This window comes from Rhipicephalus microplus, chromosome X (assembly GCF_043290135.1).
Source record: "Rhipicephalus microplus isolate Deutch F79 chromosome X, USDA_Rmic, whole genome shotgun sequence".
Classification (NCBI taxonomy): Eukaryota; Metazoa; Arthropoda; class Arachnida; order Ixodida; family Ixodidae; genus Rhipicephalus; species Rhipicephalus microplus.
In genome coordinates this window covers 258,192,089-258,216,507 of record NC_134710.1, presented here as the reverse complement: position 1 = coordinate 258,216,507, position 24,419 = coordinate 258,192,089, and the positions used below count along the sequence as shown (strand labels likewise).

The 24,419-nt window shown below is 43.3% G+C and overlaps 50 non-coding genes across 50 annotated transcripts; all 50 read left to right on the top strand.

Moving 5' to 3' along the window:
- The first annotated feature begins 1,216 nt into the window (after window positions 1-1,216).
- Window positions 1,217-1,289, top strand: TRNAR-UCG (transfer RNA arginine (anticodon UCG)). Its single transcript has one exon. It is a non-coding gene; the product is annotated as a tRNA-Arg (tRNA).
- A 607-nt stretch (window positions 1,290-1,896) lies between these two features.
- Window positions 1,897-1,969, top strand: TRNAQ-UUG (transfer RNA glutamine (anticodon UUG)). Its single transcript has one exon. It is a non-coding gene; the product is annotated as a tRNA-Gln (tRNA).
- A 1,953-nt stretch (window positions 1,970-3,922) lies between these two features.
- Window positions 3,923-3,995, top strand: TRNAR-UCG (transfer RNA arginine (anticodon UCG)). Its single transcript has one exon. It is a non-coding gene; the product is annotated as a tRNA-Arg (tRNA).
- A 267-nt stretch (window positions 3,996-4,262) lies between these two features.
- On the top strand, window positions 4,263-4,335 carry TRNAR-UCG (transfer RNA arginine (anticodon UCG)). Its single transcript has one exon. It is a non-coding gene; the product is annotated as a tRNA-Arg (tRNA).
- A 436-nt stretch (window positions 4,336-4,771) lies between these two features.
- On the top strand, window positions 4,772-4,844 carry TRNAR-UCG (transfer RNA arginine (anticodon UCG)). Its single transcript has one exon. It is a non-coding gene; the product is annotated as a tRNA-Arg (tRNA).
- A 1,606-nt stretch (window positions 4,845-6,450) lies between these two features.
- On the top strand, window positions 6,451-6,523 carry TRNAR-UCG (transfer RNA arginine (anticodon UCG)). Its single transcript has one exon. It is a non-coding gene; the product is annotated as a tRNA-Arg (tRNA).
- A 1,112-nt stretch (window positions 6,524-7,635) lies between these two features.
- TRNAR-UCG (transfer RNA arginine (anticodon UCG)) lies at window positions 7,636-7,708 on the top strand. The gene has a single exon. It is a non-coding gene; the product is annotated as a tRNA-Arg (tRNA).
- Window positions 7,709-9,162: 1,454 nt separating this feature from the next.
- Window positions 9,163-9,235, top strand: TRNAR-UCG (transfer RNA arginine (anticodon UCG)). The gene has a single exon. It is a non-coding gene; the product is annotated as a tRNA-Arg (tRNA).
- A 96-nt stretch (window positions 9,236-9,331) lies between these two features.
- TRNAR-UCG (transfer RNA arginine (anticodon UCG)) lies at window positions 9,332-9,404 on the top strand. The gene has a single exon. It is a non-coding gene; the product is annotated as a tRNA-Arg (tRNA).
- Window positions 9,405-9,834: 430 nt separating this feature from the next.
- TRNAR-UCG (transfer RNA arginine (anticodon UCG)) lies at window positions 9,835-9,907 on the top strand. The gene has a single exon. It is a non-coding gene; the product is annotated as a tRNA-Arg (tRNA).
- A 107-nt stretch (window positions 9,908-10,014) lies between these two features.
- Window positions 10,015-10,087, top strand: TRNAR-UCG (transfer RNA arginine (anticodon UCG)). Its single transcript has one exon. It is a non-coding gene; the product is annotated as a tRNA-Arg (tRNA).
- Window positions 10,088-11,535: 1,448 nt separating this feature from the next.
- TRNAR-UCG (transfer RNA arginine (anticodon UCG)) lies at window positions 11,536-11,608 on the top strand. Its single transcript has one exon. It is a non-coding gene; the product is annotated as a tRNA-Arg (tRNA).
- Window positions 11,609-11,704: 96 nt separating this feature from the next.
- TRNAR-UCG (transfer RNA arginine (anticodon UCG)) lies at window positions 11,705-11,777 on the top strand. The gene has a single exon. It is a non-coding gene; the product is annotated as a tRNA-Arg (tRNA).
- A 436-nt stretch (window positions 11,778-12,213) lies between these two features.
- TRNAR-UCG (transfer RNA arginine (anticodon UCG)) lies at window positions 12,214-12,286 on the top strand. Its single transcript has one exon. It is a non-coding gene; the product is annotated as a tRNA-Arg (tRNA).
- A 266-nt stretch (window positions 12,287-12,552) lies between these two features.
- TRNAR-UCG (transfer RNA arginine (anticodon UCG)) lies at window positions 12,553-12,625 on the top strand. Its single transcript has one exon. It is a non-coding gene; the product is annotated as a tRNA-Arg (tRNA).
- Window positions 12,626-12,721: 96 nt separating this feature from the next.
- TRNAR-UCG (transfer RNA arginine (anticodon UCG)) lies at window positions 12,722-12,794 on the top strand. The gene has a single exon. It is a non-coding gene; the product is annotated as a tRNA-Arg (tRNA).
- A 940-nt stretch (window positions 12,795-13,734) lies between these two features.
- TRNAR-UCG (transfer RNA arginine (anticodon UCG)) lies at window positions 13,735-13,807 on the top strand. Its single transcript has one exon. It is a non-coding gene; the product is annotated as a tRNA-Arg (tRNA).
- Window positions 13,808-14,413: 606 nt separating this feature from the next.
- TRNAR-UCG (transfer RNA arginine (anticodon UCG)) lies at window positions 14,414-14,486 on the top strand. Its single transcript has one exon. It is a non-coding gene; the product is annotated as a tRNA-Arg (tRNA).
- Window positions 14,487-14,753: 267 nt separating this feature from the next.
- TRNAR-UCG (transfer RNA arginine (anticodon UCG)) lies at window positions 14,754-14,826 on the top strand. The gene has a single exon. It is a non-coding gene; the product is annotated as a tRNA-Arg (tRNA).
- Window positions 14,827-15,433: 607 nt separating this feature from the next.
- Window positions 15,434-15,506, top strand: TRNAR-UCG (transfer RNA arginine (anticodon UCG)). The gene has a single exon. It is a non-coding gene; the product is annotated as a tRNA-Arg (tRNA).
- Window positions 15,507-15,604: 98 nt separating this feature from the next.
- On the top strand, window positions 15,605-15,677 carry TRNAR-UCG (transfer RNA arginine (anticodon UCG)). The gene has a single exon. It is a non-coding gene; the product is annotated as a tRNA-Arg (tRNA).
- Window positions 15,678-15,773: 96 nt separating this feature from the next.
- TRNAR-UCG (transfer RNA arginine (anticodon UCG)) lies at window positions 15,774-15,846 on the top strand. The gene has a single exon. It is a non-coding gene; the product is annotated as a tRNA-Arg (tRNA).
- A 777-nt stretch (window positions 15,847-16,623) lies between these two features.
- On the top strand, window positions 16,624-16,696 carry TRNAR-UCG (transfer RNA arginine (anticodon UCG)). Its single transcript has one exon. It is a non-coding gene; the product is annotated as a tRNA-Arg (tRNA).
- Window positions 16,697-16,794: 98 nt separating this feature from the next.
- Window positions 16,795-16,867, top strand: TRNAR-UCG (transfer RNA arginine (anticodon UCG)). The gene has a single exon. It is a non-coding gene; the product is annotated as a tRNA-Arg (tRNA).
- Window positions 16,868-16,966: 99 nt separating this feature from the next.
- Window positions 16,967-17,039, top strand: TRNAR-UCG (transfer RNA arginine (anticodon UCG)). Its single transcript has one exon. It is a non-coding gene; the product is annotated as a tRNA-Arg (tRNA).
- A 97-nt stretch (window positions 17,040-17,136) lies between these two features.
- TRNAR-UCG (transfer RNA arginine (anticodon UCG)) lies at window positions 17,137-17,209 on the top strand. Its single transcript has one exon. It is a non-coding gene; the product is annotated as a tRNA-Arg (tRNA).
- Window positions 17,210-17,307: 98 nt separating this feature from the next.
- TRNAR-UCG (transfer RNA arginine (anticodon UCG)) lies at window positions 17,308-17,380 on the top strand. The gene has a single exon. It is a non-coding gene; the product is annotated as a tRNA-Arg (tRNA).
- Window positions 17,381-17,478: 98 nt separating this feature from the next.
- TRNAR-UCG (transfer RNA arginine (anticodon UCG)) lies at window positions 17,479-17,551 on the top strand. The gene has a single exon. It is a non-coding gene; the product is annotated as a tRNA-Arg (tRNA).
- A 96-nt stretch (window positions 17,552-17,647) lies between these two features.
- TRNAR-UCG (transfer RNA arginine (anticodon UCG)) lies at window positions 17,648-17,720 on the top strand. Its single transcript has one exon. It is a non-coding gene; the product is annotated as a tRNA-Arg (tRNA).
- A 436-nt stretch (window positions 17,721-18,156) lies between these two features.
- TRNAR-UCG (transfer RNA arginine (anticodon UCG)) lies at window positions 18,157-18,229 on the top strand. Its single transcript has one exon. It is a non-coding gene; the product is annotated as a tRNA-Arg (tRNA).
- Window positions 18,230-20,019: 1,790 nt separating this feature from the next.
- On the top strand, window positions 20,020-20,092 carry TRNAR-UCG (transfer RNA arginine (anticodon UCG)). Its single transcript has one exon. It is a non-coding gene; the product is annotated as a tRNA-Arg (tRNA).
- Window positions 20,093-20,190: 98 nt separating this feature from the next.
- On the top strand, window positions 20,191-20,263 carry TRNAR-UCG (transfer RNA arginine (anticodon UCG)). The gene has a single exon. It is a non-coding gene; the product is annotated as a tRNA-Arg (tRNA).
- Window positions 20,264-20,362: 99 nt separating this feature from the next.
- Window positions 20,363-20,435, top strand: TRNAR-UCG (transfer RNA arginine (anticodon UCG)). Its single transcript has one exon. It is a non-coding gene; the product is annotated as a tRNA-Arg (tRNA).
- Window positions 20,436-20,532: 97 nt separating this feature from the next.
- On the top strand, window positions 20,533-20,605 carry TRNAR-UCG (transfer RNA arginine (anticodon UCG)). Its single transcript has one exon. It is a non-coding gene; the product is annotated as a tRNA-Arg (tRNA).
- Window positions 20,606-20,704: 99 nt separating this feature from the next.
- Window positions 20,705-20,777, top strand: TRNAR-UCG (transfer RNA arginine (anticodon UCG)). The gene has a single exon. It is a non-coding gene; the product is annotated as a tRNA-Arg (tRNA).
- A 97-nt stretch (window positions 20,778-20,874) lies between these two features.
- Window positions 20,875-20,947, top strand: TRNAR-UCG (transfer RNA arginine (anticodon UCG)). Its single transcript has one exon. It is a non-coding gene; the product is annotated as a tRNA-Arg (tRNA).
- Window positions 20,948-21,044: 97 nt separating this feature from the next.
- TRNAR-UCG (transfer RNA arginine (anticodon UCG)) lies at window positions 21,045-21,117 on the top strand. The gene has a single exon. It is a non-coding gene; the product is annotated as a tRNA-Arg (tRNA).
- Window positions 21,118-21,215: 98 nt separating this feature from the next.
- Window positions 21,216-21,288, top strand: TRNAR-UCG (transfer RNA arginine (anticodon UCG)). The gene has a single exon. It is a non-coding gene; the product is annotated as a tRNA-Arg (tRNA).
- Window positions 21,289-21,385: 97 nt separating this feature from the next.
- TRNAR-UCG (transfer RNA arginine (anticodon UCG)) lies at window positions 21,386-21,458 on the top strand. The gene has a single exon. It is a non-coding gene; the product is annotated as a tRNA-Arg (tRNA).
- A 97-nt stretch (window positions 21,459-21,555) lies between these two features.
- TRNAR-UCG (transfer RNA arginine (anticodon UCG)) lies at window positions 21,556-21,628 on the top strand. The gene has a single exon. It is a non-coding gene; the product is annotated as a tRNA-Arg (tRNA).
- A 97-nt stretch (window positions 21,629-21,725) lies between these two features.
- TRNAR-UCG (transfer RNA arginine (anticodon UCG)) lies at window positions 21,726-21,798 on the top strand. Its single transcript has one exon. It is a non-coding gene; the product is annotated as a tRNA-Arg (tRNA).
- Window positions 21,799-22,064: 266 nt separating this feature from the next.
- On the top strand, window positions 22,065-22,137 carry TRNAR-UCG (transfer RNA arginine (anticodon UCG)). Its single transcript has one exon. It is a non-coding gene; the product is annotated as a tRNA-Arg (tRNA).
- Window positions 22,138-22,233: 96 nt separating this feature from the next.
- Window positions 22,234-22,306, top strand: TRNAR-UCG (transfer RNA arginine (anticodon UCG)). Its single transcript has one exon. It is a non-coding gene; the product is annotated as a tRNA-Arg (tRNA).
- A 268-nt stretch (window positions 22,307-22,574) lies between these two features.
- TRNAR-UCG (transfer RNA arginine (anticodon UCG)) lies at window positions 22,575-22,647 on the top strand. Its single transcript has one exon. It is a non-coding gene; the product is annotated as a tRNA-Arg (tRNA).
- Window positions 22,648-23,079: 432 nt separating this feature from the next.
- Window positions 23,080-23,152, top strand: TRNAR-UCG (transfer RNA arginine (anticodon UCG)). The gene has a single exon. It is a non-coding gene; the product is annotated as a tRNA-Arg (tRNA).
- Window positions 23,153-23,251: 99 nt separating this feature from the next.
- TRNAR-UCG (transfer RNA arginine (anticodon UCG)) lies at window positions 23,252-23,324 on the top strand. Its single transcript has one exon. It is a non-coding gene; the product is annotated as a tRNA-Arg (tRNA).
- Window positions 23,325-23,420: 96 nt separating this feature from the next.
- TRNAR-UCG (transfer RNA arginine (anticodon UCG)) lies at window positions 23,421-23,493 on the top strand. The gene has a single exon. It is a non-coding gene; the product is annotated as a tRNA-Arg (tRNA).
- A 96-nt stretch (window positions 23,494-23,589) lies between these two features.
- TRNAR-UCG (transfer RNA arginine (anticodon UCG)) lies at window positions 23,590-23,662 on the top strand. Its single transcript has one exon. It is a non-coding gene; the product is annotated as a tRNA-Arg (tRNA).
- Window positions 23,663-23,756: 94 nt separating this feature from the next.
- TRNAR-UCG (transfer RNA arginine (anticodon UCG)) lies at window positions 23,757-23,828 on the top strand. The gene has a single exon. It is a non-coding gene; the product is annotated as a tRNA-Arg (tRNA).
- A 442-nt stretch (window positions 23,829-24,270) lies between these two features.
- On the top strand, window positions 24,271-24,343 carry TRNAQ-UUG (transfer RNA glutamine (anticodon UUG)). The gene has a single exon. It is a non-coding gene; the product is annotated as a tRNA-Gln (tRNA).
- The last annotated feature ends 76 nt before the right edge of the window (window positions 24,344-24,419 follow it).

The following is a 24,419-nucleotide window of genomic DNA, read 5'->3' as shown; positions in this document are numbered from 1 at the left end:
ATGCTACAAAGACAGCGACTCGTACTGGAGGAGCCAAGTGGATAACCTGCGGGAAAGAGCGAACAAGTGGAATGGCTGGAATTGGTCTATGTTTTCTAAAGCCACAATTTGCAACATATTCTTAGTGAGTAAAATTTGGTATATCTTGCAAGTCTTACAGTGTTCAAGGGTAAACATCCAAAAATTTCACCGTGTGTTCGCTGTCTTTGTGTGGGAATCGTCTTGGGAAAGATCGAGTCGGACCAATTTATTTCTTCGAGTGTGCAATGGAGGACTCGGCTTGTCGCATTTGTTTTTAAGACAGGTAGTCAATCGATTTTGTTTCTTTAGAGACGTCGACAACCCATTCCTTCGCACTGTCTGTCAACTTCGCCTGGGGAAACACTTGCCTAACATGGTTGTATCAACCTGCAGCGTACCTGGTGGTGTTTATGGCTTTCTCCGCGAAGTTGTACTTTCTTGTAGGTTTCTGTCAGTGCGGTTTTCACTTGAATACTTGAGTCAAGTCCGATGAAGAAGGTTGTACAAGGACCTATGTGATGTGTTTTTACCAGTGCCTTTGTATCGGTCCCTTTACAACGTATGCCATGGCCACACTGTACTAACGCGCGTCAAGGCGATGAAAATATCGCCAGGTGCTAAGAATTTCTTTTTTAAATTACATACCGGTACGCTGACCGTCAAAACCTGGATGGCTGCAAAGGGGTTCTACGTTCCTTGGGGCACGCATTGCATAATATGCAGAAAGGAGGAAACAATTGAGCATGTATTCATTGACTGCTGGGATGCTATCTTTCTTTGGGACGTGCTCCAGCATACGATCAAAAAAAGACTTCCCCATTGATGCATATGGCATCCGCTATTTGCAAATACAAAGTGACGATGGTACCCCATATGATATGATAATGCTTATGGCTCTTCATAGCATTTGGAAATCCAGGATGGCAGCCATGCACTTTGATGTAGATGCACGAGCACCCACCCAGTACTTCAAAGAGTATATAAGGAAGTTTGTGGATGAACAAAAGTTGCAGGAATTCCCCCCAGAATGGTTGCCGCGCGTCGAAATACTATCGACGATAAAAACATTTTAACAGATGCGTGGCCACATCGTTTGAGCCACGGTTTTTACAATGTTTTGGAATGTGTTGTGTAATTATCAGTTAATATGTGTATTGTTTACGTGAGCCGAAAACAGGCAATAAAGAAAAAAAAAGTCCACGCGGCCTAATGGATAAGGCGTCTGACTTCGGATCAGAAGATTGCAGGTTCGAGTCCTGTCGCGGACGATTTTTTTAGTCGGTTTTTTTTATTCCCAGTGGTTAATGGGTTAATGCATGCTGTACCTTTTCTGGTACATTTAGTTTCTCACTAACAAACGAAACTGTCCGCGTGGCCTAATGGATAACGCGTCTGTCTTCGGATCAGAAGATTGCAGGTTCGAGTCCTGTCGGGGACGGCTTTTTTCCCCCGATATTGTTTTCCGGTGATGAATGAGTTAAAGCATACTGCACCTTCTATGTTACATTTCATTTCGCTCTAATACAGAAAAATTGTCCGCGTGGCCTACTGAATGAGGCGTCTGACTTCGGATCAGAAGAATGCAGGTTTGAGGCCTGTCGCGGACGGCTTCTTTTTCCTCGTTATTTTTTTCTCGTTGGTGAATGAGTTAAAGCATGCTGCACCTTCTGTGTTGCATTTCTAATTTCTCTAATACAAAAAAGTGTCCGCATGGCCTTATGGATAAGGCGTCTGACTTTGGTTCAGACGATTGCAGATTCGTGTCCTGTGGCGGATGGTTTTTTTTGTCGGTTTTTTTTTATTCCCTGTGGTGAATGAGTTAACGCATGCTGCACCTTCTCTGTTGCATTTCAAATTGCTCTATTAAAAGAAAGCGTCCGCGTGGCCTAATGGATAAGTCGTCTGACTTTGGATCAGAAGATTGCAGGTTCGAGTTCTGTCGCGGACGATTTTTTTTCCTCGTTATTTTTTATTCACGGTGGTGAATGCGTTAAAGCATGCTGTACCTTCTCTGTTACATTTATTTCTCACAAACAAACAAAAGTGTCCGCGTGGCCTTATGGATAAGGCGTCTTACTTCGGTTCAGACGATTGCAGGTTCGAGTCCTGTCGTGGACGGCTTATTTTTCCTCGTTATTGTTTCCCGGTGGTGAATGAGTTAAAGCATACTGCACCTTCTTTGTTACATTCCATATCGCTCTAATAAAGAGAAGTGTCCGCGTGGCCTAATGAATAAAGCATCTGACTTCGCATCAGAAGATTGCATGTTTGAGGCCTGTCGCGGACGGCTTCTTTTTCCTCGTTACTTTTTTTTCGTTGGTGAATGAGTTAAATCATGCGGCACCTTCTCTGTTACATTTATAATTGCTCTAAGACAAGAAAGTTTCCGCGTGGCCTAATGGATGAGGCATCTGACTTCGGATAAGAAGATTGCAGGTTCGAGTCCTGTCACGGACGATTTTTTTCTCGTTATTTTTTTCCCCGGTGGTGAATGAGTTAAAGCATGCTGCACCTTCTATGTTGCATTTCATTTCGCTCTAATAAAGAGAAGTGTCCGCGTGGCCTAATGGATAAGGCTTCGCATAAGAAGATTGCATGATCGAGTCATGTCACCGACGATTTTATTCCTTGTTATTTTTTTTCTGGTGGTGAATGAGTGAACGCATGCCGCATCTTCTCTGTTATATTTCAATTCGCTCTAATACAAGAAAGTGTCCGCGTGGCCTAATGGATAAAACGTCTGACTTCGGATCAGAATATTGCAGGTTCGAGTCCTGCCACGGACGGTTTTTTTTCCTCGTTATTTTTTTCCCGGTGGTGAATGAGTGAACGCATGCTGCACCTTCTATGTAACATTTCGTTTCGCTGTAATAAAGACAAAGTGTCCACGTGGCCTAATGAATAAGGCATCTGACTTCGCATCAGAAGATTGCATGTTTGAAGCCTGTCGCGGACGGCTTCTTTTTCCTCGTTACTTTTTTTTCGTTGGTGAATGAGTAAAAGCATGCGGCACCTTCTCTGTTACATTTATAATTGCTCTAATACAAGAAAGTGTCTGCGTGGCCTAATGGATGAGGCATCTGACTTCGGATAAGAAGATTGCATGTTCGAGTCCTGTTACCGACGGTTTTTTTTCCTTGTTATTTTTTTCCCGGTAGTGAATGAGTGAACGCATGCGGCATCTTCTCTGTTACATTTCATTTCGCTCTAATAAAGAAAAATTGTCCGCGTGGCCCAATCAACAAGGCTTTTGACTTCAAATCAAAAGATTGCAGGATCAAGCCATGTGGTGGACGGTTTTTTTTCCTTGTTATTTTTTCCCGTTGGTGAATGAGTTAAAGCATGCTGCAACTTCTCTGTTACATTTCAGTTTGCTCTAACAAAAGAAAGTGTCCGCGTGGCCTAATGAATAAAACGTTTGACTTCTGATCAGAATATTGCAGGTTCGAGTCATGTGGCGGATGGTTTCACTTTCCTCGTTATTTTTTTCCCGTTGGTGAATGAGTTAAAGCATGCTGCACCTTCTCTGTTACATCTCCATTCGCTCTAATAAAAGAAAGTGGCCGCTTGCCCTAATAGATAAGGCGTTTGACTTCTGTTCAGATTATTGCAGGTTCGAGTCATGTGGTGGACAGTTTTTTTTCCTCGTTATTTTTTGTTCACGGTGGTGAATGAGTTAAAGCATACTGCACAATCTCTGTTACATTTCATTTCGCTCTAATAAAGAGAAGTGTCCGCGTGGCCTAATGGATATGGCATCTGACTTCGGATCCGAAGATTGTAGGTTTGAGGCCTGTTGCCAACGGTTTTTTTTTCTTGTTATTTTTCTCCAGGTGGTGAATGCGTTAATGCATGCGGCACCTTCTCTGTTGCATTCCAAATTGCTCTAATAAAAGAAAGCGTCCGCATGGCCTAATGGATATGGCGTCTGACTTCGGATGAGAAGATTGCAGGTTCGAGTCCTGTCGCGGACGGTTTTTTTTCCTTGTTATTTTTTATTCACGGTGGTGAATGCGTTAAAGCATGCTGTACCTTCTCTGTTACATTTATTTCTCACAAACAAACAAAAGTGTCCGCGTGGCCTTATGGATAAGGCGTCTTACTTCGGTTCAGACGATTGCAGATTCGTGTCTTTTGGCGGACAGTTTTTTTTCCTCGGTTTTTTTTATTCCCGGTGGTGAATGAGTTAAACATGCTGTACCTTCTCTGGTACATTTAATGTCTCACTAACAAACGAAAGTGTCCACGTGGCCTAAGGGATAAGGCGTCTGACTTCGGATCAGAAGATTGCAGGTTCGAGTCCTGTCGTGGACGGCTTAGTTTCCTCGTTATTGTTTCCCGGTGATGAATGAGTTAAAGCATACTGCACCTTCTTTGTTACATTCCATTTCGCTCTAATAAAGAGAAGTGTCCGCGGGGCCTAATGGATAAGGCATCTGACTTCGGATCAGAATATTGCAGGTTTGAGGCCTGTCGCGGACGGCTTCTTTTTCCTTGTTATTTTTTTCCTGGTGAGCAATGAGTTAACGCATGCTGCACCTTCTCTGTTGCATTTTAAATTGCTCTAATAAAAAAAAGTGTCCGCGTGACCTAATGGATAAGGCAACTGACTTCGGATCAGAATATTGCAGGTTCGAGTCCTGTGGCGGATGGGTTTTTTTTGTCGGTTTTTTTTATTTCCTGTGGTGAATGAGTTAACGCATGCTGCACCTTCTCTGTTGCATTTCAAATTGCTCTAATAGAAGAAAGCGTCCGCGTGGCCTAATCGATAAGTCGTCTGACTTCGGATCAGAAGATTGCAGGTTCGAGTCCTGTCGCGGACGGTTTTTTTCCCTCGTTATTTTTTATTCACGGCGGTGAATGCGTTAAAGCATGCTGTACCTTCTCTGTTACATTTATTTCTCACAAACAAACAAAAGTGTCCGCGTGGCCTTATGGATAAGGCGTCTTACTTCAGTTCAGACGATTGCAGGTTCGAGTCCTGTCGTGGACGGCTTATTTTTCCTTGTTATTGTTTCCCGGTGATGAATGAGTTAAAGCATACTGCACCTTCTTTGTGACATTCCATTTCGCTCCAATAAAGAGAAGTGTCCGCGTGGCCTAATGAATAAAGCATCCGACTTCGCATCAGAAGATTGCATGTTTGAGGCCTGTCGTGGACGGCTTCTTTTTCCTCGTTACTTTTTTTTCGTTGGTGAATGAGTTAAAGCATGCGGCACCTTCTCTGTTACATTTATAATTGCTCTAAGACAAGAAAGTGTCCGCGTGGCCTTATGGATGAGGCATCTGACTTCGAATAAGAAGATTGCATGTTCGGGTCCTGTTACCGACGGTTTTCTTCCTTGTTATTTTTTTCCCGGTAGTGAATGAGTTAACGCATGCTGCACCTTCTCTGTTGCATTTCAAATCGCTCTAATAAAAGAAAGTGTCCGCGTGACCTAATGGATAAGGCAACTGACTTTGGATCAGAATATTGCAGGTTCGAGTCCTGTCACGGACGATTTTTTTTCTCGTTATTTTTTTCCCCGGTGGTGAATGAGTGAACGCATGCAGCTCTGTTACATTTCATTTCGCTCTAATAAAGAAAAATTGTCCGCGTGGCCCAATCAACAAGGCGTTTGACTTCAAATCAGAAAATTGCAGGATCAAGTCTTGTGGTGGACGGTTTTTTTTTCCTTGTTATTTTTTCCCGTTGGTGAATGAGTTAAAGCATCCTGCACCTTCTCTGTTACATTTCAGTTTGCTCCAACAAAAGAGAGTGTGCGCGTGGCCTAATGGATAAAATGTTTGACTTCTGATCAGAATATTGCAGGTTCGAGTCATGTGGAGGATGGTTTTACTTTCCTCGTTATTTTTTCCCGTTGGTGAATGAGTTAAAGCATGCTGCACCTTCTCTGTTACATCTCCATTCGCTCTAATAAAAGAAAGTGGCCGCGTAGCCTAATAGATAAGGCGTTTGACGTCTGTTCAGATTATTGCAAATTCGAGTCATGTGGTGGACAGTTTTTTTTCCTCGTTATTTTTTGTTCACGGTGGTAAATGCGTTAAAGCATACTGTACCTCCTCTGTTACATTTCTTTCTCACTATCAAACGAAAGTGTCCGGGTGGCGAAATGGATAAGGCAACTGACTTCGGATCAGAACATTACAAGTTCGAGTCCTGTCGCGAACAGTTTTTTTCCTCGTTATTTTCTTCCCAGTGGTGAATGAGTTAAAGCATGCTGCACCTTCTATGTTACATTTCATTTTGCTCTAATAAAGAGAAGTGTCCGCGTGGCCGAATGGATAAGGCTTCGGATAAGAAGATTGCATGTTCGAGTCATGTCACCGACGGTTTTTATTCGTTGTTATTTTTTTCCTGGTTGTAAATGAGTGAACGCATGCCGGATCTTCTCTGTTATATTTCAATTCGCTCTAATACAAGAAAGTGTCCGCGTGGCCTAATGGATAAGGCGTCTGACTTCGGATCAGAAGATTGCAGGTTCGAGTCCTGTCGCGGACGGTTTTTTTTTCCTCGTTATTTTTTATTCACGGTTGTGAATGCGTTAAAGCATGCTGTACCTTCTCTGGTACACTTATGTTTCACACTAACAAACTAAAGTATCGGCGTCGCCTAATGGATAAGGCGTCTGACTTCGGATCAGAAGATTGCAGGTTCGAGTCCTGTCGTGGACGGTTTTTTTTTCTAGTTATTTTCTTCCGAGTGGTGAATGAGTTAAAGCATGCTGCACCTTCTATTTTACATTTCATTTCGCTCTAATACAGAAAAGTTGTCCGCATGGCCTAATGGATAGACGTCTGACTTCAGATCAGAAGATGGCAGGTTCGAGTCCTGTCGGGGACGGCTTTTTTTTCCTGGTTATCATTTGCCGGTGGTGAATTAGTTAAAGCATACTGCACAATCTCTGTTACATTTCATTTCGCTCTAATAAAGAGAAGTGTCCGCGTGGCCTAATGGATAAGGCATGTGACTTCGGATCACAAGATTGTAGGTTTGAAGCCTGTTACCGACGGTTTTTTTTCTTGTTATTTTATTCCCGGTGGTGAATGCGTTAATGCATGCTGCACCTTCTATTTTGAATTTTAAATTGCTCTAATAAAAGAAAGTGTCGGCGTGACCTGATGGATAAGGCAACTGCTTTCGGATCAGATTATTGCAGGTTCGAGTCCTTTCACGGACGGTTTTTTTTTCCTCGTTATTTTCTTCTCTGTGGTGAATGAGTGAACGAATGCTGCATCTTCTATGTTACATTTCATTTCGCTCTAATAACGTAAAATTGTCCGCGTGGCCTAATGGATAAGGCGTCTTACTTCGGATCAGAAGATTGCAGGTTCGAGTCCTGTCGATGACGGTTTTTTTTTCCTCGTTAATTTTTATTCTCGGTGGTGAATGCGTTAAAGCATACCTTCTCTGTTACATTTATTTCTCACAAACAAAAAAAGTGTCCGCGTTGCCTTATGGATAAGGCGTCTGACTTCGGTTCAGACGATTGCAGATTCGTGTCCTGTGGCGGAAGGTTTTTTTTCTTCGGTTTTTTCATTCACGGTGGTGAATGGGTTAAAGCATGCTGTACCTTCTCTGGTACATTTAATTTCTCACTAACAAATGAAAGTGTCCGCGTGGCCTAATGGATAAGGCGTCTGACTTCGGATCAGAAGATTGCAGGTTCGAGTCCTGTCGCGGACGGTTTTTTTTTCCTCGTTATTTTCTTCCCGGTGGTAAATGAGTTAAAGCATGCTGCACCTTCTATGTGACATTTCATTTCGCTCTAATAAAGTAAAATTGTCCGCGTGGCCTAATCGAAAAGGCTTCTGACTTCAGATCAGAAGATTGCAGGTCCGAGTCCTGTCGGGTACGGCTTTTTTTTCCTCCTTATTGTTTCCCGGTGGTGAATGAGTTAAAGCATACTGCACCTTCTCTGTTACATTTCATTTCGCTCTAATAAAAAAAATTTTCCACGTGGCCTAATGAATAAGGCGTCTGACTTTCGATCAGAAGATTGCAGGTTCGAGTCCTGTCGCTGATGGTTTTTTTTCCTCGTTATTTACTTCCCGGTGTTGAATGTGTTAAAGCATGCTGCACCTTCTATTTTGAATTTCAAATTGCTCTAATAAAAGAAAGTGTCGGCGTCACCTAATGGATAAGGCAACTGATTTCGGAACAGATTACTGCAGGTTCGAGTCCTGTCACGGACGGTTTTTTTTTCCTCGTTATTTTTTTCTCTGTGGTGAATGAGTGAATGCATGCTGCACCTTCTATGTTACATTTCATTTCATTCTAATAAAGGTGAAGTGTCCGCGTGGCCTAATGGATAAGGCGTCTGACTTCGGATCAGAAGATTCTAGGTTCGAGTTTTGTCGCGGACGGTTTTTTTTTCCTCGTTATTTTCTTCCCTGTGGTGAATGAGTTAAAGCATGCTGCACCTTCTATGTTACATTTCATTTCGCTCTAATAGAGTAAAATTGTCCACGTGGCCTAATGGATAAGGCGTCTGACTTCAGATCAGAAGATTGCAGGTTCGAGTCCTGTCGCGGACGGTTTTATTTTTCCTCGTTAATTTTTATTCTCGGTGGTGAATGCGTTAAAGCATACCTTCTCTGTTACATTTATTTCTCACAAACAAAAAAAGTGTCCGCGTTGCCTTATGGATAAGGCGTCTGACTTCGGTTCAGACGATTGCAGATTCGTGTCCTGTGGCGGAAGGTTTTTTTTTCTTCGGTTTTTTCATTCCCGGTGGTGAATGGGTTAAAGCATGCTGTACCTTCTCTGGTACATTTAATTTCTCACTAACAAATGAAAGTGTCCGCGTGGCCTAATGGATAAGGCGTCTGACTTCGGATCGAAGATTGCAGGTTCGAGTCCTGTCGCGGATGGTTTTTTTTTCCTCGTTATTTTTTCTCTGTGGTGAATGAGTGAACGCATGCTGCACCTTCTATGTTACATTTCATTTCGTTCTAATAAAGGCGAAGTGTCCGCGTGGCCTAATAGATTAGGCGTCTGACTTCGGATCAGAAGATTGCAGGTTCTAGTCTTGTCGCGGATGGTTTTTTTCCCTCGTTATTTTCTTCCCGGTGCTAAATGAGTTAAAGCATGCTGCACCTTCTCTGTTACAGTTCATTTCGCTCTCATAAAGACGAAGTGTCCGCGTGACCTAATGGATAAGGCGTCTGACTTCGGATCAGAAGATTCCAGGTTCGAGTCCTGTCGCGGACGGTTTTTTTCCTCGTTATTTTCTTCCCTGTGGTGAATGAGTTAAAGAATGCTGCACCTTCTATGTTACATTTCATTTCGCTCTAATAAAGTAAAATTGTCCGCGTGGCCTAATGGATCAGGCGTCTGACTTCGGATCAGAAGATTGCAGGTTCGAGTCCTGTCACGGACGGTTTTTTTTCCTCGTTAATTTTTATTCTCGGTGGTGAATGCGTTAAAGCATACCTTCTCTGTTACATTTATTTCTCACAAACAAAAAAAGTGTCCGCGTTGCCTTATGGATAAGGCGTCTGACTTCGGTTCAGACGATTGCAGATTCGTGTCCTGTGGCGGAAGGTTTTTTTTTCTTCGGTTTTTTCATTCCCGGTGGTGAATGGGTTAAAGCATGCTGTACCTTCTCTGTTACATTTATTTCTCACAAACAAACAAAAGTGTCCGCGTGGCCTAATGGATAAAGCGTCTGACTTCGGATCAGAAGATTCCAGGTTCGAGTCCTGTCGCGAACGGTTTTTTTTCCTCGTTATTTTCTTCCCTGTGGTGAAGGAGTTAAAGCATGCTGCACCTTCTCTGTCACATTTCAATTCGCTCTAATAAACGAAAGTGTCCGCGTTGCCTAATGGATAAGGCGCCTGACTTCGGATCAGAAGATTGCAGGTTCGAGTCCTGTCGCGGACGCTTTTTTTTCCTCGTTATTTTCTTCCCTGTGGTGAACGAGTTAAAGCATGCTGCACCTTCTATGTTACATCTCATTTCGCTCTAATAAAGTAAAATTAAACAAAATTGTTCGCGTGGCCTGATGGATAAGGCGTCTGACTTCGGATCAGAAGATTGCAGGTTCGAGTCCTGTCGCGGACGGTTTTTTTTCCTCGTTAAATTTTATTCTCGGTGGTGAATGCGTTAAAGCATACCTTCTCTGTTACATTTATTTCTCACTAACAAATGAAAGTGTCCGCGTGGCCTAATGGATAAGGCGTCTGACTTCAGATCGAAGATTGCAGGTTCGAGTCCTGTCGCGGATGGTTTTTTTTTCCTCGTTCTTTTCTTCCCGGTGGTGAATGAGTTAAAGCATGCTGCACCTTCTATGTGACATTTCATTTCGCTCTAATAAAGTAAAATTGTCCGCGTGGCCTAATCGAAAAGGCGTCTGACTTCAGACCAGAAGATTGCAGGTCCGAGTCCTTTCGGGGACGGCTTTTTTTTCTTCCTGATTGTTTCCCGGTGGTGAATGAGTTAAAGCATACTGCACCTTCTCTGTTACATTTCATTTCGCTCTAATAAAAAAAAAATTGTCCGCGTGGCCTAACAAATGAGGCGTCTGACTTCGGATCAGAAGATTGCAGGTTCAAGTCCTGTCGCGGACGGTTTTTTTTCCTCGTTATTTACTTCCCGGTGTTGAATGAGTTAAAGCATGCTGCACCTTCTAATTTGAATTTCAAATTGCTCTAATAAAAGAAAGTGTCGGCGTGACCTAATGGATAAGGCAACTGATTTCGGATCAGATTATTGCAGGTTCGAGTCCTTTCACGGACGGTTTTTTTTTCCTCGTTATTTTCTTCTCTGCGGTGAATGAGTGAACGCATGCTGCACCTTCTATGTTAAATTTCATTTCGCTCTAATGAAGTAAAATTGTCCGCGTGGCCTAATGGATAAGGCGTCTTACATCGGATCAGAAGATTGCAGGTTCGAGTCCTGTCGAGACGGTTTTTTTTCCTCGTTAATTTTTATTCTCGGTGGTGAATGCGTTAAAGCATACCTTCTCTGTTACATTTATTTCTCACAAACAAAAAAAGTGTCCACGTTGCCTTATGGATAACGCGTCTGACTTCGGTTCAGACGATTGCAGATTCGTGTCCTGTGGCGGAAGGTTTTTTTTTTCTTCAGTTTTTTCATTCCCGGTGGTGAATGGGTTAAAGCATGCTGCACCTTCTCTGTTACATTTCATTTCGCTCTAATAAAAAAAATTGTCCACGTGGCCTAATGAATAAGGCGTCTGACTTCGGATCAGAAGATTGCAGGTTCGAGTCCTGTCGCTGACGGTTTTTTTTCCTCGTTATTTACTTCCCGGTGTTGAATGAGTTAAAGCATGCTGCACCTTCTATTTTGAATTTCAAATTGCTTTAATAAAAGAAAGTGTCGGCGTCACCTATTGGATAAGGCAACTGATTTCGGATCAGATTATTGCAGGTTCGAGTCCTGTCACTGACGGTTTTTTTTTCCTCGTTATTTTTTTCTCTGTGGTGAATGAGTGAATGCATGCTGCACCTTTTATGTTACATTTCATTTCACTCTAATAAAGGCGAAGTGTCCGCGTGGCCTAATGGATAAGGCGTCTGACTTCGGATCAGAAGATTCCAGGTTCGAGTCCTGTCGCGGACGGTTTTTTTTTCCTCGTTATTTTCTTCCCTGTAGTGAATGAGTTAAAGAGCTGCACCTTCTATGTTACATTTCATTTCGCTCAAATAAAGTAAAATTGTCCACGTGGCCTAATGGATAAGGCGTCTGACTTCGGATCAGAAGATTGCCGGTTCGAGTCCTGTCGCGGACGGTTTTATTTTTCCTCGTTAATTTTTATTCTCGGTGGTGAATGCGTTAAAGCATACCTTCTCTGTTACATTTATTTCTCACTAACAAATGAAAGTGTCCGCGTGGCCTAATGGATAAGGCGTCTAACTTCGGATCGAAGATTGCAGGTTCGAGTCCTGTCGCGGATGGTTTTTTTCTTCCTCGTTATTTTGTTCCCGGTGGTGAATGAGTTAAAGCATGCTGCACCTTCTATGTGACATTTCATTTCGCTCTAATAAAGTAAAATTGTCCGCGTGGCCTAATCGAAAAGGCGTCTGACTTCAGATCAGAAGATTGCAGGTCCGAGTCCTGTCGGGGACGGCTTTTTTTTTTCTTCCTTATTGTTTCCCGGTGGTGAATGAGTTAAAGCATACTGCACCTTCTCTGTTACATTTCATTTCGCTCTAACAAAAAAAATTGTCCGCGTGGCCTAAAGATTAAGGCGTCTGACTTCGGATCAGAAGATTGCAGGTTCGAGTCCTGTCGCGGACGGTTTTTTTTCCTCGTTATTTACTTCCCGGTGTTGAATGAGTTAAAGCATGCTGCACCTTCTATTTTGAATTTCAAATTGCTCTAATAAAAGAAAGTGTCGGCGTGACCTAATGGATAAGGCAACTGATTTCGGATAAGATTATTGCAGGTTCGAGTCCTGTCACGGACGGTTTTTTTTCCTCGTTATTTTTTTCTCTGTGGTGAATGAGTGAATGCATGCTGCACCTTCTAGTTTAAATTTCATTTCACTCTAATAAAGGCGAAGTGTCCGCGTGGCCTAATGGATAAGGCGTCTGACTTCGGATCAGAAGATTGCAGGTTCGAGTCCTGTCGCGGACGGTTTTTTTCCTCGTTATTTTCTTCCCTGTGGTGAATGAGTTAAAGCATGCTGCACCTTCTATGTTACATTTCATTTCGCTCTAATAAAGTAAAATTATCCGCGTGGCCTAATGGATCAGGCGTCTGACTTCGGATCAGAAGATTGCAGGTTCGAGTCCTGTCGCGGACGGTTTTTTTTCCTCGTTAATTTTTATTCTCGGTGGTGAATGCGTTAAAGCATACCTTCTCTGTTACATTTATTTCTTACAAACAAAAAAAGTGTCCGCGTTGCCTTATGGATAAGGCGTCTGACTTCGGTTCAGACGATTGCAGATTCGTGTCCTGTGGCGGAAGGTTTTTTTTTTCCTCGTTATTTTATTCCCGGTGGTGAATGAGTTAAAGCATGCTGCACCTTCTATGTGACTTTTCATTTCCCTCTAATAAAGTAAAATTGTCCGCGTGGCCTAATCGAAAAGGCGTCTGACTTCAGATCAGAAGATTGCAGGTCCGAGTCCTGTTGGGGACGGCTTTTTTTTCTTCCTTATTGTTTCCTGGTGGTGAATGAGTTAAAGCATACTGCACCTTCTCTGTTACATTTCATTTCGCTCTAATAAAAAAAATTGTCCGCGTGGCCTAATGAATAAGGCATCTGACTTCGGATCAGAAAGATGCAGGATCAAGTCATGTGTGCGGACGGTTTTTTTCCTCTTTATTTTTTTCCCGTTGGTGAATGAGTCAAAGCATGCTGCACCTTCTCTGTTATATTTCAAATTGCACAAATCAAGAAAGTGTCCGCGTGGCCTAATGGATAAGGCGTCTGACTTCGTATAAGAAGACTGCAGGTTCGAGTCCTGTCGCGGGCGGTTTTTTTTCCTCGTTATTTACTTCCCGGTGTTGAATGAGTGAAAGCATGCTGAACCTTCTATTTTGAATTTCAAATTGCTCTAATAAAAGAAAGTGTCGGCGTGACCTAATGGATAAGGCAACTGATTTCGGATAAGGTTATTTCAGGTTCGAGTCCTGTCACGGACGGTTTTTTTTTCCTCGTTATTTTTTTCTCTGTGGTGAATGAGTGACTGCATGCTGCACCTTCTATGTTACATTTAATTTCACTCCAATAAAGGCGAAGTGTCCGCGTGGCCTAATAGATAAGGCGTCTGACTTCGGATCAGAAGATTGCAGGTTCGAGTCCTGTCGCAGACGGTTTTTTTGCCTCGTTATTTTTTATTCACGGTGGTGAATGCGTTAAAGCATGCTGTACCTTCTCTGTTACATTTATTTCTCACAAACAAACAAAAGTGTCCGCGTTGCCTAATGGATAAGGCGCCTGACTTTGGATCAGAAGATTCCAGGTTCGAGTCCTGTCGCGGACGGTTTTTTTTTTCCTCGTTATTTTCTTCCCTGTGGTGAATGAGTTAAAGCATGCTGCACCTTCTATGTTACATTTCATTTCGCTCTAATAAAGTAAAATTGTCCGCGTGCCCTAATGGATAAGGCGTCCGACTTCGGATCAGAATGTTGCAGCTTCGAGTCCTGTCGCGGACGGTTTTTTTTTTCCTCGTTAATTTTTATTCACGGTGGTGAATGCGTTAAAGCATACCTTCTCTGTTACATTTATTTCTCACAAACAAAAAAAGTGTCCGCGTTGCCTTATGGATAAGGCTTCTGACTTCGGTTCAGACGATTGCAGATTCGTGTCCTGTGGCGGAAGGTTTTTTTTTTCCTCAATTTTTTCATTCCCGGTGGTGAATGGGTTAAAGCATGCTGTACCTTCTCTGAAACATTTATTTCTCGCTAACAAATGAAAGTGTCCGCGTGGCCTAATGGATAAGGCGTCTGACTTCGGATCAGAAGATTGCAGGTTCTTGTCCTGTCGCGGACGATTTTTTTTTCCTCGTTATTTTCTTCCCAGCGGTGAATGAGTTAAAGCATGCTGCACCTTCTATGTGGCATTTCATTTCGCTCTAATAAAGTAAAATTGTCCGCGTGGCCTAATCGATAAGGCGTCTGACTTCAGATTAGAAGATTGCAGGTCCGAGTCCTGTCGGGGACGGCTTTTTTTTCTTCCTTATTGTTTCCCGGTGGTGAATAAGTTAAAGCATACTGCACCTTCTCTGTTACAATTCATTTCGCTCTAATAAAAAAAATTGTCCGCGTGGCCTAATGAATAAGGCGTCTGACTTCGGATCAGAAGATTGCAGGTTCGAGTCCTGTCGCGGACGGTTTTTTTTCCTCGTTATTTTCTTCCCTGTGGTGAATGAGTTAAAGCATGCTGCACCTTCTATGTTACAGTTCATTTCGCTCTAATAACGTAAAATTGTCCGCGTGGCCTAATCGATAAGACGTCTAACTTCATATCAGAAGATTGCAGGATCAAGTCATGTGGTGGACGCTTTTTTTCCTCGTTAATTTTTTCCCATTGCTGAATGAGTTAAAGCATGCTGCACCTTCTCTGTTACTTTTCAATTCGCTCTAATAAAAGACAGTGTCCGAGTTGCCTAATGAATAAGGCGCCTGACTTCGGATCAGAAGATTGCAGGTTCGAGTCCTGTCGCGGACGCTTTTTTTTTCCTCGTTATTTTTTATTCACGGTGGTGAATGCGTTAAAGCATGTTGTACCTTCTCTGGTACATTTATTTCTCACAAACAAACGAAAGTGTCTGGGTGGCCTCATGGATAAGGCGTCTGACTTCGGTTCAGACGATTGCAGATTCGTGTCCTGTGGCGGACGGTTTTTTTTTCCTCGTTATTTTTTTTTCGTTAGTGAATGAGTGAACGCATGCTGCACCTTCTATGTTACCTTTCATTTCGCTCTAATAAAGGCGAAGTGTCCGCGTGGCCTAATGGATAAGGCGTCTGACTTCGGATCAGAAGATTGCAGGTTCGAGTCCTGTGGCGGGTGGTTTTTTTTTCCACGTTATTTTCTTCCCGGTGCTGAATGAGTTAAAGCATGCTGCACCTTCTCTGTTACAGTTCATTTCGCTCTCATAAAGACGAAGTGTCCGCGTGGCCTAATGGATAAGGCGTCTGACTTCGGATCAGAAGATTGCAGGTTCGAATCCTATCGCGGACGGTTTTTTTCCTCGTTATTTTCTTCCCCGTGGTGAATGAGTGAAGGCATGCTGGACCTTCTGTGTTACATTTCATTTCGCTCTAATAAAGACGGAGTGTCCGCGTGGCCTAATGGATAAGGCGTCTGACTTCGGATCAGAAGATTCCAGGTTCGAGTCCTGTCGCGGACGGTTTTTTTTTTCCTCGTTATTTTCTTCCCGGTGGTGAATGAGTTAAAGCATGCTTCACCTTCTATGTTAAATTTCATTTCGCTCTAATACAGAAAAATTGTCCGTGTGGCCTAATGGATAAGGCGTCTGACTTTGGATCAGAAGATTGCAGGTCCGAGTCCTGTCGGGCACGGCTTTTTTTTCCTCCTTATTGTTTCCCGGTGGTGAATGAGTTAAGGCATACTGCACCTTCTCTGTTGCATTTCAGTTTGCGCTAATAAAAAATTGTCCGCGTGGCCTAATGAATAAGGCGTCTTACTTCGGATCAGAAGATTGCAGGTTTGAGGCCTGTCACGGATGGCTTCTTTTTCCTCGTTATTTTTTTCTCGTTGGTGAATGAGTTAACGCATGCTGCACCTTCTATGTTACATTTCATTTCGCTATAATAAAGTAAAATTTTCCGCGTGGCCTAATGGATAAGGCGTCTGACATCGGATCAGAAGATTGCAGGTTCGAGTTCTGTCGCGGACGGTTTTTTTTCCTCGTTTTTTACTTCCCGGTGTTGAATGAGTTAAAGCATGCTGCACCTTCTATTATGAATTTCAAATTGCTCTAATAAAAGAAAGTGTCGGCGTGACCTAATGGATAAGGCAACTGATTTCGGATCAGAATATTGCAGGTTCGAGTCCTTTCACGGACGGTTTTTTTTTCCTCGTTATTTTTTTCTCTGTGTTGAATGAGTGAACGCATGCTGCACCTTCTATGTTACATTTCATTTCGCTCTAATAAAGATGAAGTGTCCGCGTGGCCTAATGGATAAGGCGTCTGACTTCGGATCAGAAGATTCCAGGTTCGAGTCCTGTCGCGGATGGTTTTTTTTTCCTCGTTATTTTCTTCCCGGTGCTGAATGAGTTAAAGCATGCTGCACCTTCTCTGTTACAGTTCATTTCGCTCTCATAAAGACGAAGTGTCCGCGTGGCCTAATGGATAAGGCGTCTGACTTCGGATCAGAAGATTGCAGGTTCGAATCCTGTCGCGGACGGTTTTTTTTTTCCTCGTTATTTTCTTCCCTGTGGTGAATGAGTTAAAGCATGCTGCACCTTCTGTGTTACATTTCATTTCGCTCTAATAAAGACGAAGTGTCCGCGTGGCCTAATGTATAAGGCGTCTGACTTCGGATCAGAAGATTCCAGGTTCGAGTCCTGTCGCGGACGGTTTTTTTTCCTCGTTATTTTCTTCCCTGTGGTGAATGAGTTAAGGTATGCTGCACCTTCTATGTTACATTTCATTTCGCTCTAATAAAGACGAAGTGTCCGCGTGGCCTAATGGATAAGGCGTCTGACTTCGGATCAGAAGATTGCAGGTTCGAGTCCTGTCGCGGATGGTTTTTTTTTCCTCGTTATTTTCTTCCCGGTACTGAATGAGTTAAAGCATGCTGCACCTTCTATGTTACATTTCATTTCGCTCTAATAAAGGCGAAGTGTCCGCGTGGCTTAATGGATAAGGCGTCTGACTTCGGATCAGAAGATTGCAGGTTCGAGTCCTGTCGCGGATGGTTTTTTTTTCCTCGTTATTTTCTTCCTTGTGGTGAATGAGTTAAAGCATGCTGCACCTTCTGTGTTACATTTCATTGCGCTCTCATAAAGACGAAGTGTCCGCGTGGCCTAATGGATAAGGCGTCTGACTTCGGATCAGAAGATTCCAGGTTCGAGTCCTGTCGCGGACGGTTTTTTTCCTCGTTATTTTCTTCCCTGTGGTGAATGAGTTAAAGCATGCTGCACCTTCTATGTTACATTTCATTTCGCTCTAATAAAGGCAAAGTGTCCGCGTGGCCTAATGGATAAGGCGTCTGACTTCGGATCAGAAGATTGCAGGTTCGAGTGCTGTCGCGGATGGTTTTTTTTCCTCGTTATTTTCTTCCCGGTGCTGAATGAGTTGAAGCATGCTGCACCTTCTCTGTTACAGTTCATTTCGCTCTAATAAAGACGAAGTGTGCGCGTGGCCTAATGGATAAGGCGTCTGACTTCGGATCCGAAGATTCCAGGTTCGAGTCCTCTCGCGGACGATTTTTTTTCCTCGTTATTTTCTTCCCAGCGGTGAATGAGTTAAAGCATGCTGCACCTTCTATGTGACATTTCATTTCGCTCTAATAAAGTAAAATTGTCCGCGTGGCCTAATCGATAAGGCGTCTGACTTCAGATTAGAAGATTGCAGGTCCGAGTCCTGTCGGGGACGGCTTTTTTTTCTTCCTTATTGTTTCCCGGTGGTGAATAAGTTAAAGCATACTGCACCTTCTCTGTTACAATTCATTTCGCTCTAATAAAAAAAATTGTCCGCGTGGCCTAATGAATAAGGCGTCTGACTTCGGATCAGAAGATTGCAGGTTCGAGTCCTGTCGCGGACGGTTTTTTTTCCTCGTTATTTTCTTCCCTGTGGTGAATGAGTTAAAGCATGCTGCACCTTCTATGTTACAGTTCATTTCGCTCTAATAACGTAAAATTGTCCGCGTGGCCTAATCGATAAAACGTCTAACTTCATATCAGAAGATTGCAGGATCAAGTCATGTGGTGGACGCTTTTTTTCCTCGTTAATTTTTTCCCGTTGCTGAATGAGTTAAAGCATGCTGCACCTTCTCTGTTACTTTTCAATTCGCTCTAATAAAAGAAAGTGTCCGAGTTGCCTAATGAATAAGGCGCCTGACTTCGGATCAGAAGATTGCAGGTTCGAGTCCTGTCGCGGACGCTTTTTTTTCCTCGTTATTTTTTATTCACGGTGGTGAATGCGTTAAAGCATGTTGTACCTTCTCTGGTACATTTATTTCTCACAAACAAACGAAAGTGTCTGGGTGGCCTCATGGATAAGGCGTCTGACTTCGGTTCAGACGATTGCAGATTCGTGTCCTGTGGCGGACGGTTTTTTTTTCCTCGTTATTTTTTTTTCGTTAGTGAATGAGTGAACGCATGCTGCGCCTTCTATGTTACATTTCATTTCGCTCTATTAAAGACAAAGTGTCCGCGTGGCCTAATGGATAAGGCGTCTGATTTCGGATCAGAAGACTGCAGGATCAAGTCATGTGGCGGACGGTTTTTTTCCTCGTTAGTTTTTTCCCGTTGGTGAATGAGTTAAAGCATGCTGCACCTTCTCTGTTACATTTCAAATTGCTCTAATACAAGAAAGTGTCCGTGTGGCCTAATGGATAAGGCGTCTGTCTTCGGATGAGAAGATTGCATGTTCGAGTCCTGTCACCGACGGTTATTTTTCCTTGTTATTTTTCTCCCGTTGGTGAATAAGTAAACGCATGCTGCACCTTCTCTGTTGCATTTTAAATTGCTCTATAAAAGAAAGTGCCCGCGTGGCCTAATGAATAAGGCCTCTTACTTCGGATCAGAAGATTGCATGTTCGACTCCCGTCGCGGACGGTTTTTTTCCCTCGTTATTTTCATCCCGGTGGTGAATGAGTTAAAGCATGCTTCACCTTCTATGTTACATTTCATTTCGCTCTAATACAGAAAAATTGTCCGTGTGGCCTAATGGATAAGGCGTCTGACTTTGGATCAGAAGATTGCAGGTCCGAGTCCTGTCGGGCACGGCTTTTTTTTCCTCCTTATTGTTTCCCGGTGGTGAATGAGTTAAGGCATACTGCACCTTCTCTGTTGCATTTCAGTTTGCTCTAATAAAAAATTGTCCGCGTGGCCTAATGAATAAAGCGTCTTACTTCGGATCAGAAGATTGCAGGTTTGAGGCCTGTCACGGATGGATTCTTTTTCCTCGTTATTTTTTTCTCGTTGGTGAATGAGTTAACGCATGCTGCACCTTCTATGTTACATTTCATTTCGCTATAATAAAGTAAAATTTTCCGCGTGGCCTAATGGATAAGGCGTCTGGCTTCGGATCAGAAGATTGCAGGTTCGAGTCCTGTCGCCGACGGTTTTTTTTCCTCGTTTTTTACTTCCCGGTGTTGAATGAGTTAAAGCATGCTGCACCTTCTATTATGAATTTCAAATTGCTCTAATAAAAGAAAGTGTCGGCGTGACCTAATGGATAAGGCAACTGATTTCGCATCAGATTATTGCAGGTTCGAGTCCTTTCACGGACGGTTTTTTTTTCCTCGTTATTTTTTTCTCTGTGTTGAATGAGTGAACGCATGCTGCACCTTCTATGTTACATTTCATTTCGCTCTAATAAAGATGAAGTGTCCGCGTGGCCTAATGGATAAGGCGTCTGACTTCGGATCAGAAGATTCCAGGTTCGAGTCCTGTCGCGGATGGTTTTTTTTTCCTCGTTATTTTCTTCCCGGTGCTGAATGAGTTAAAGCATGCTGCACCTTCTCTGTTACAGTTCATTTCGCTCTCATAAAGACGAAGTGTCCGCGTGGCCTAATGGATAAGGCGTCTGACTTCGGATCAGAAGATTGCAGGTTCGAATCCTGTCGCGGACGGTTTTTTTTTTCCTCGTTATTTTCTTCCCTGTGGTGAATGAGTTAAAGCATGCTGCACCTTCTGTGTTACATTTCATTTCGCTCTAATAAAGACGAAGTGTCCGCGTGGCCTAATGTATAAGGCGTCTGACTTCGGATCAGAAGATTCCAGGTTCGAGTCCTGTCGCGGACGGTTTTTTTTCCTCGTTATTTTCTTCCCTGTGGTGAATGAGTTAAAGTATGCTGCACCTTCTATGTTACATTTCATTTCGCTCTAATAAAGACGAAGTGTCCGCGTGGCCTAATGGATAAGGCGTCTGACTTCGGATCAGAAGATTGCAGGTTCGAGTCCTGTCGCGGATGGTTTTTTTTTTCCTCGTTATTTTCTTCCCGGTACTGAATGAGTTAAAGCATGCTGCACCTTCTCTGTTACAGTTTATTTCGCTCTCATAACGACGAAGTGCCCGCGTGGCCTAATGGATAAGGCGTCTGACTTCGGATCAGAAGATTGCAGGTTCGAATCCTGTCGCGGACGGTTTTTTTTCCTCGTTATTTTCTTCCCTGTGATGAATGAGTTGAAGCATGCTGCACCTTCTGTGTTACATTTCATTTCGCTCTAATAAAGACGAAGTGTCCGCGTGGCCTAATGTATAAGGCGTCTGACTTCGGATCAGAAGTTTCCAGGTTCGAGTCCTGTCGCGGACGGTTTTTTTTCCTCGTTATTTTCTTCCCTGTGGTGAATGAGTTAAAGTATGCTGCACCTTCTATGTTACATTTCATTTCGCTCTAATAAAGACGAAGTGTCCGCGTGGCCTAATGGATAAGGCGTCCGACTTCGGATCAGAAGATTGCAGGTTCGAGTCCTGTCGCGGATGGTTTTTTTTTCCTCGTTATTTTCTTCCCGCTACTGAATGAGTTAAAGCATGCTGCACCTTCTCTGTTACAGTTCATTTCGCTCTCATAACGACGAAGTGCCCGCGTGGCCTAATGGATAAGGCGTCTGACTTCGGATCAGAAGATTGCAGGTTCGAATCCTGTCGCGGACAGTTTTTTTTCCTCGTTATTTTCTTCCCTGTGGTGAATGAGTTAAAGCATGCTGCACCTTCTGTGTTACATTTCATTTCGCTCTAATAAAGACGAAGTTTCCGCGTGGCCTAATGGATAAGGCGTCTGACTTCGGATCAGAAGATTCCAGGTTCGAGTCCTGTCGCGGACGGTTTTTTTTCCTCGTTATTTTGTTCCCTGTGGTGAATGAGTTAAAGCATGCTGCACCTTCTATGTTACATTTCATTTCGCTCTAATAAAGGCGAAGTGTCCGCGTGGCCTAATGGATAAGGCGTCTGACTTCGGATCAGAAGATTGCAGGTTCGAGTCCTGTCGCGGATGGTTTTTTTTCCTCGTTATTTTCTTCCCGGTGCTGAATGAGTTGAAGCATGCTGCACCTTCTCTGTTACAGTTCATTTTGCTCTCATAAAGACGAAGTGTCCGCGTGGCCTAATGGATAAGGCGTCTGACTTCGGATCAGAAGATTGCAGGTTCGAATCCTGTCGCGGACGGTTTTTTTTCTCGTTATTTTCTTCCCTGTGGTGAATGAGTTAAAGCATGCTGCACCTTCTGTGTTACATTTCATTTCGCTCTAATAAAGACGAAGTGTCCGCGTGGCGTAATGGATAAGGCGTCTTACTTCGGATCAGAAGCTTCCAGGTTCGAGTCCTGTCGCGGACGGTTTTTTTTCCTCGTTATTTTCTTCCTTGTGGTGAATGAGTTAAAGCATGCTGCACCTTCTGTGTTACATTTCATTTCGCTCTAATAAAGGCGAAGTGTCCGCGTGGCCTAATGGATAAGGCGTCTGACTTCGGATCAGAAGATTGCAGGTTCGAGTCCTGTCGCGGATGGTTTTTTTTCCTCGTTATTTTCTTCCCGGTGCTGAATGAGTTGAAGCATGCTGCACCTTCTATGTTCCATTTCATTTCTTACTAACAAACGAAAGTGTCCGTGTGGCCAAATGGATAAGGCGTCTGACTTCGGATCAGAAGATTGCAGGTTTGAGGCCTGTCGCGGACGGCTTCTTTTTCCTCGTTATTTTTTTCTCGTTGGTGAATGAGTTAACGCATGCTGCACCTTCCCTGTTACAGTTCATTTCGCTCTAATAAAGACGAAGTGTGCGCGTGGCCTAATGGATAAGGCGTCTGACTTCGGATCCGAAGATTCCAGGTTCGAGTCCTCTCGCGGACGGTTTTTTTTCCTCGTTATTTTCTTCCCTGTGGTGAATGAGTTAAAGCATGCTGCACCTTCTATGTTACATTTCATTTCGCTCTAATAAAGTAAAATTTTCCGCGTGGCCTAATGGATAAGGCGTCTGACTTCGGATCAGAAGATTGCAGGTTCGAGTCCTGTCGCGGACGGTTTTTTTTCCTCGTTAATTTTTATTCACGGTGGTAAATGCGTTAAAGCATACCTCCTCTATTACAATTATTTCTCACAAACAAAAAAAGTGTCCGCGTTGCCTTATGGATAAGGCATCTGACTTCGGTTCAGACGATTGCAGATTCGTGTCCTGTGGCGGAAGGTTTTTTTTTTCCTCGGTTTTTTCATTCCCGGAGGTGAATGGGTTAAAGCATGCTGTACCTTCTCTGGTACATTTGATTTCTCACTAACAAATAAAAGTGACCGCGTGGCCTAATGGATAAGGCGTCTGACATCGGATCGAAGATTGCAGGTTCGAGTCCTGTCGCGGATGGTTTTTTTTCCTCGTTATTTTCTTCCCTGTGGTGAATGAGTTAAAGCATGCTGCACCTTCTATGTTACATTTCATTTCGCTCTCATAAAGGCGAAGTGTCCGCGTGGCCTAATGGATAAGGCGTCTGACTTCGGATCAGGAGATTGCAGGTTCGAGTCCTGTCGCAGATGGTTTTTTTTTTTCTCGTTATTTTCTTCCCTGTGGTGAATGAGTTAAAGCATGCTGCACCTTCTGTGTTACATTTCATTTCGCTCTCATAAAGACGAAGTGTCCGCGTGGCCTAATGGATAAGGCGTCTGACTTCGGATCAGAAGATTGCAGGTTCGAATCCTGTCGCGGACGGTTTTTTTTCTCATTATTTTTTTCCCTGTGGTGAATGAGTCAACGCATGCTGCACCTTCTATGTTACATTTCATTTCGCTCTAATAAAGGCGAAGTGTCCGCGTGGCCTAATGAATAAGGCGTCTGACTTCGGATCAGAAGATTGCAGGTTCGAGTCCTGTCGCGGATGTTTTTTTTTCTCGGTATTTTCTTCCCGGTGCTGTATGAGTTAAAGCATGCTGCACCTTCTCTGTTACAGTTCATTTCGCTCTCATAAAGACTAAGTGTCCGCGTGGCCTAATGGATAAGGCGTCTGACTTCGGATCAGAAGTTTGCAGGTTCGAGTCCTGTCGCGGACGGTTTTTTTTTTCCTCGTTAATTTTTATTCTCGGTGGTGAATGCGTCAAAGCATACCTTCTCTGTTGCATTTATTTCTCACTAACAAATGAAAGTGTCCGCGTGGCCTAATGGATAAGGCGTCTGACTTCGGATCGAAGATTGCAGGTTCGAGTCCTGTCGCGGACGGTTTTTTTTCCTTGTTATTTTCTTCCCGGTTGTGAATGAGTTAAAGCATGCTGCACCTTCTATGTGACATTTCATTTCGCTCTAACAAAGTAAAATTTTCCGCGTGGCCTAATTGAAAAGGCGTCTGACTTCAGATCAGAAGATTGCAGGTCCGAGTCCTGTCGAGGACGGCTTTTTTTTCCTCGTTATTTACTTCCCGGTGTTGAATGAGTTAAAGCATGCTGCACCTTCTATTTTGAATTTCAAATTGCTCTAAAAAAAGAAAGTGTCGGCGTGACTTTATGGATAAGGCAACTGATTTCGGATCAGAATATTGCAGGTTCGAGTCCTTTCACGGACGGGTTTTTTTTTTTTGCTCGTTATGTTTTTCTCTGTGGTGAATGAGTTGAAGCATGCTGCACCTTCTCTGTTACAGTTCATTTCGCTCTCATAAAGACGAAGTGTCCGCGTGGCCTAATGGATAAGGCGTCTGACTTTGGATCAGGAGATTGCAGGTTCGAATCCTGTCGCGGACGGTTTTTTTTTCCTCGTTATTTTCTTCCCTGTGGAGAAAGAGTTAAAGCATGCTGCACCTTCTGCGTTACATTTCAT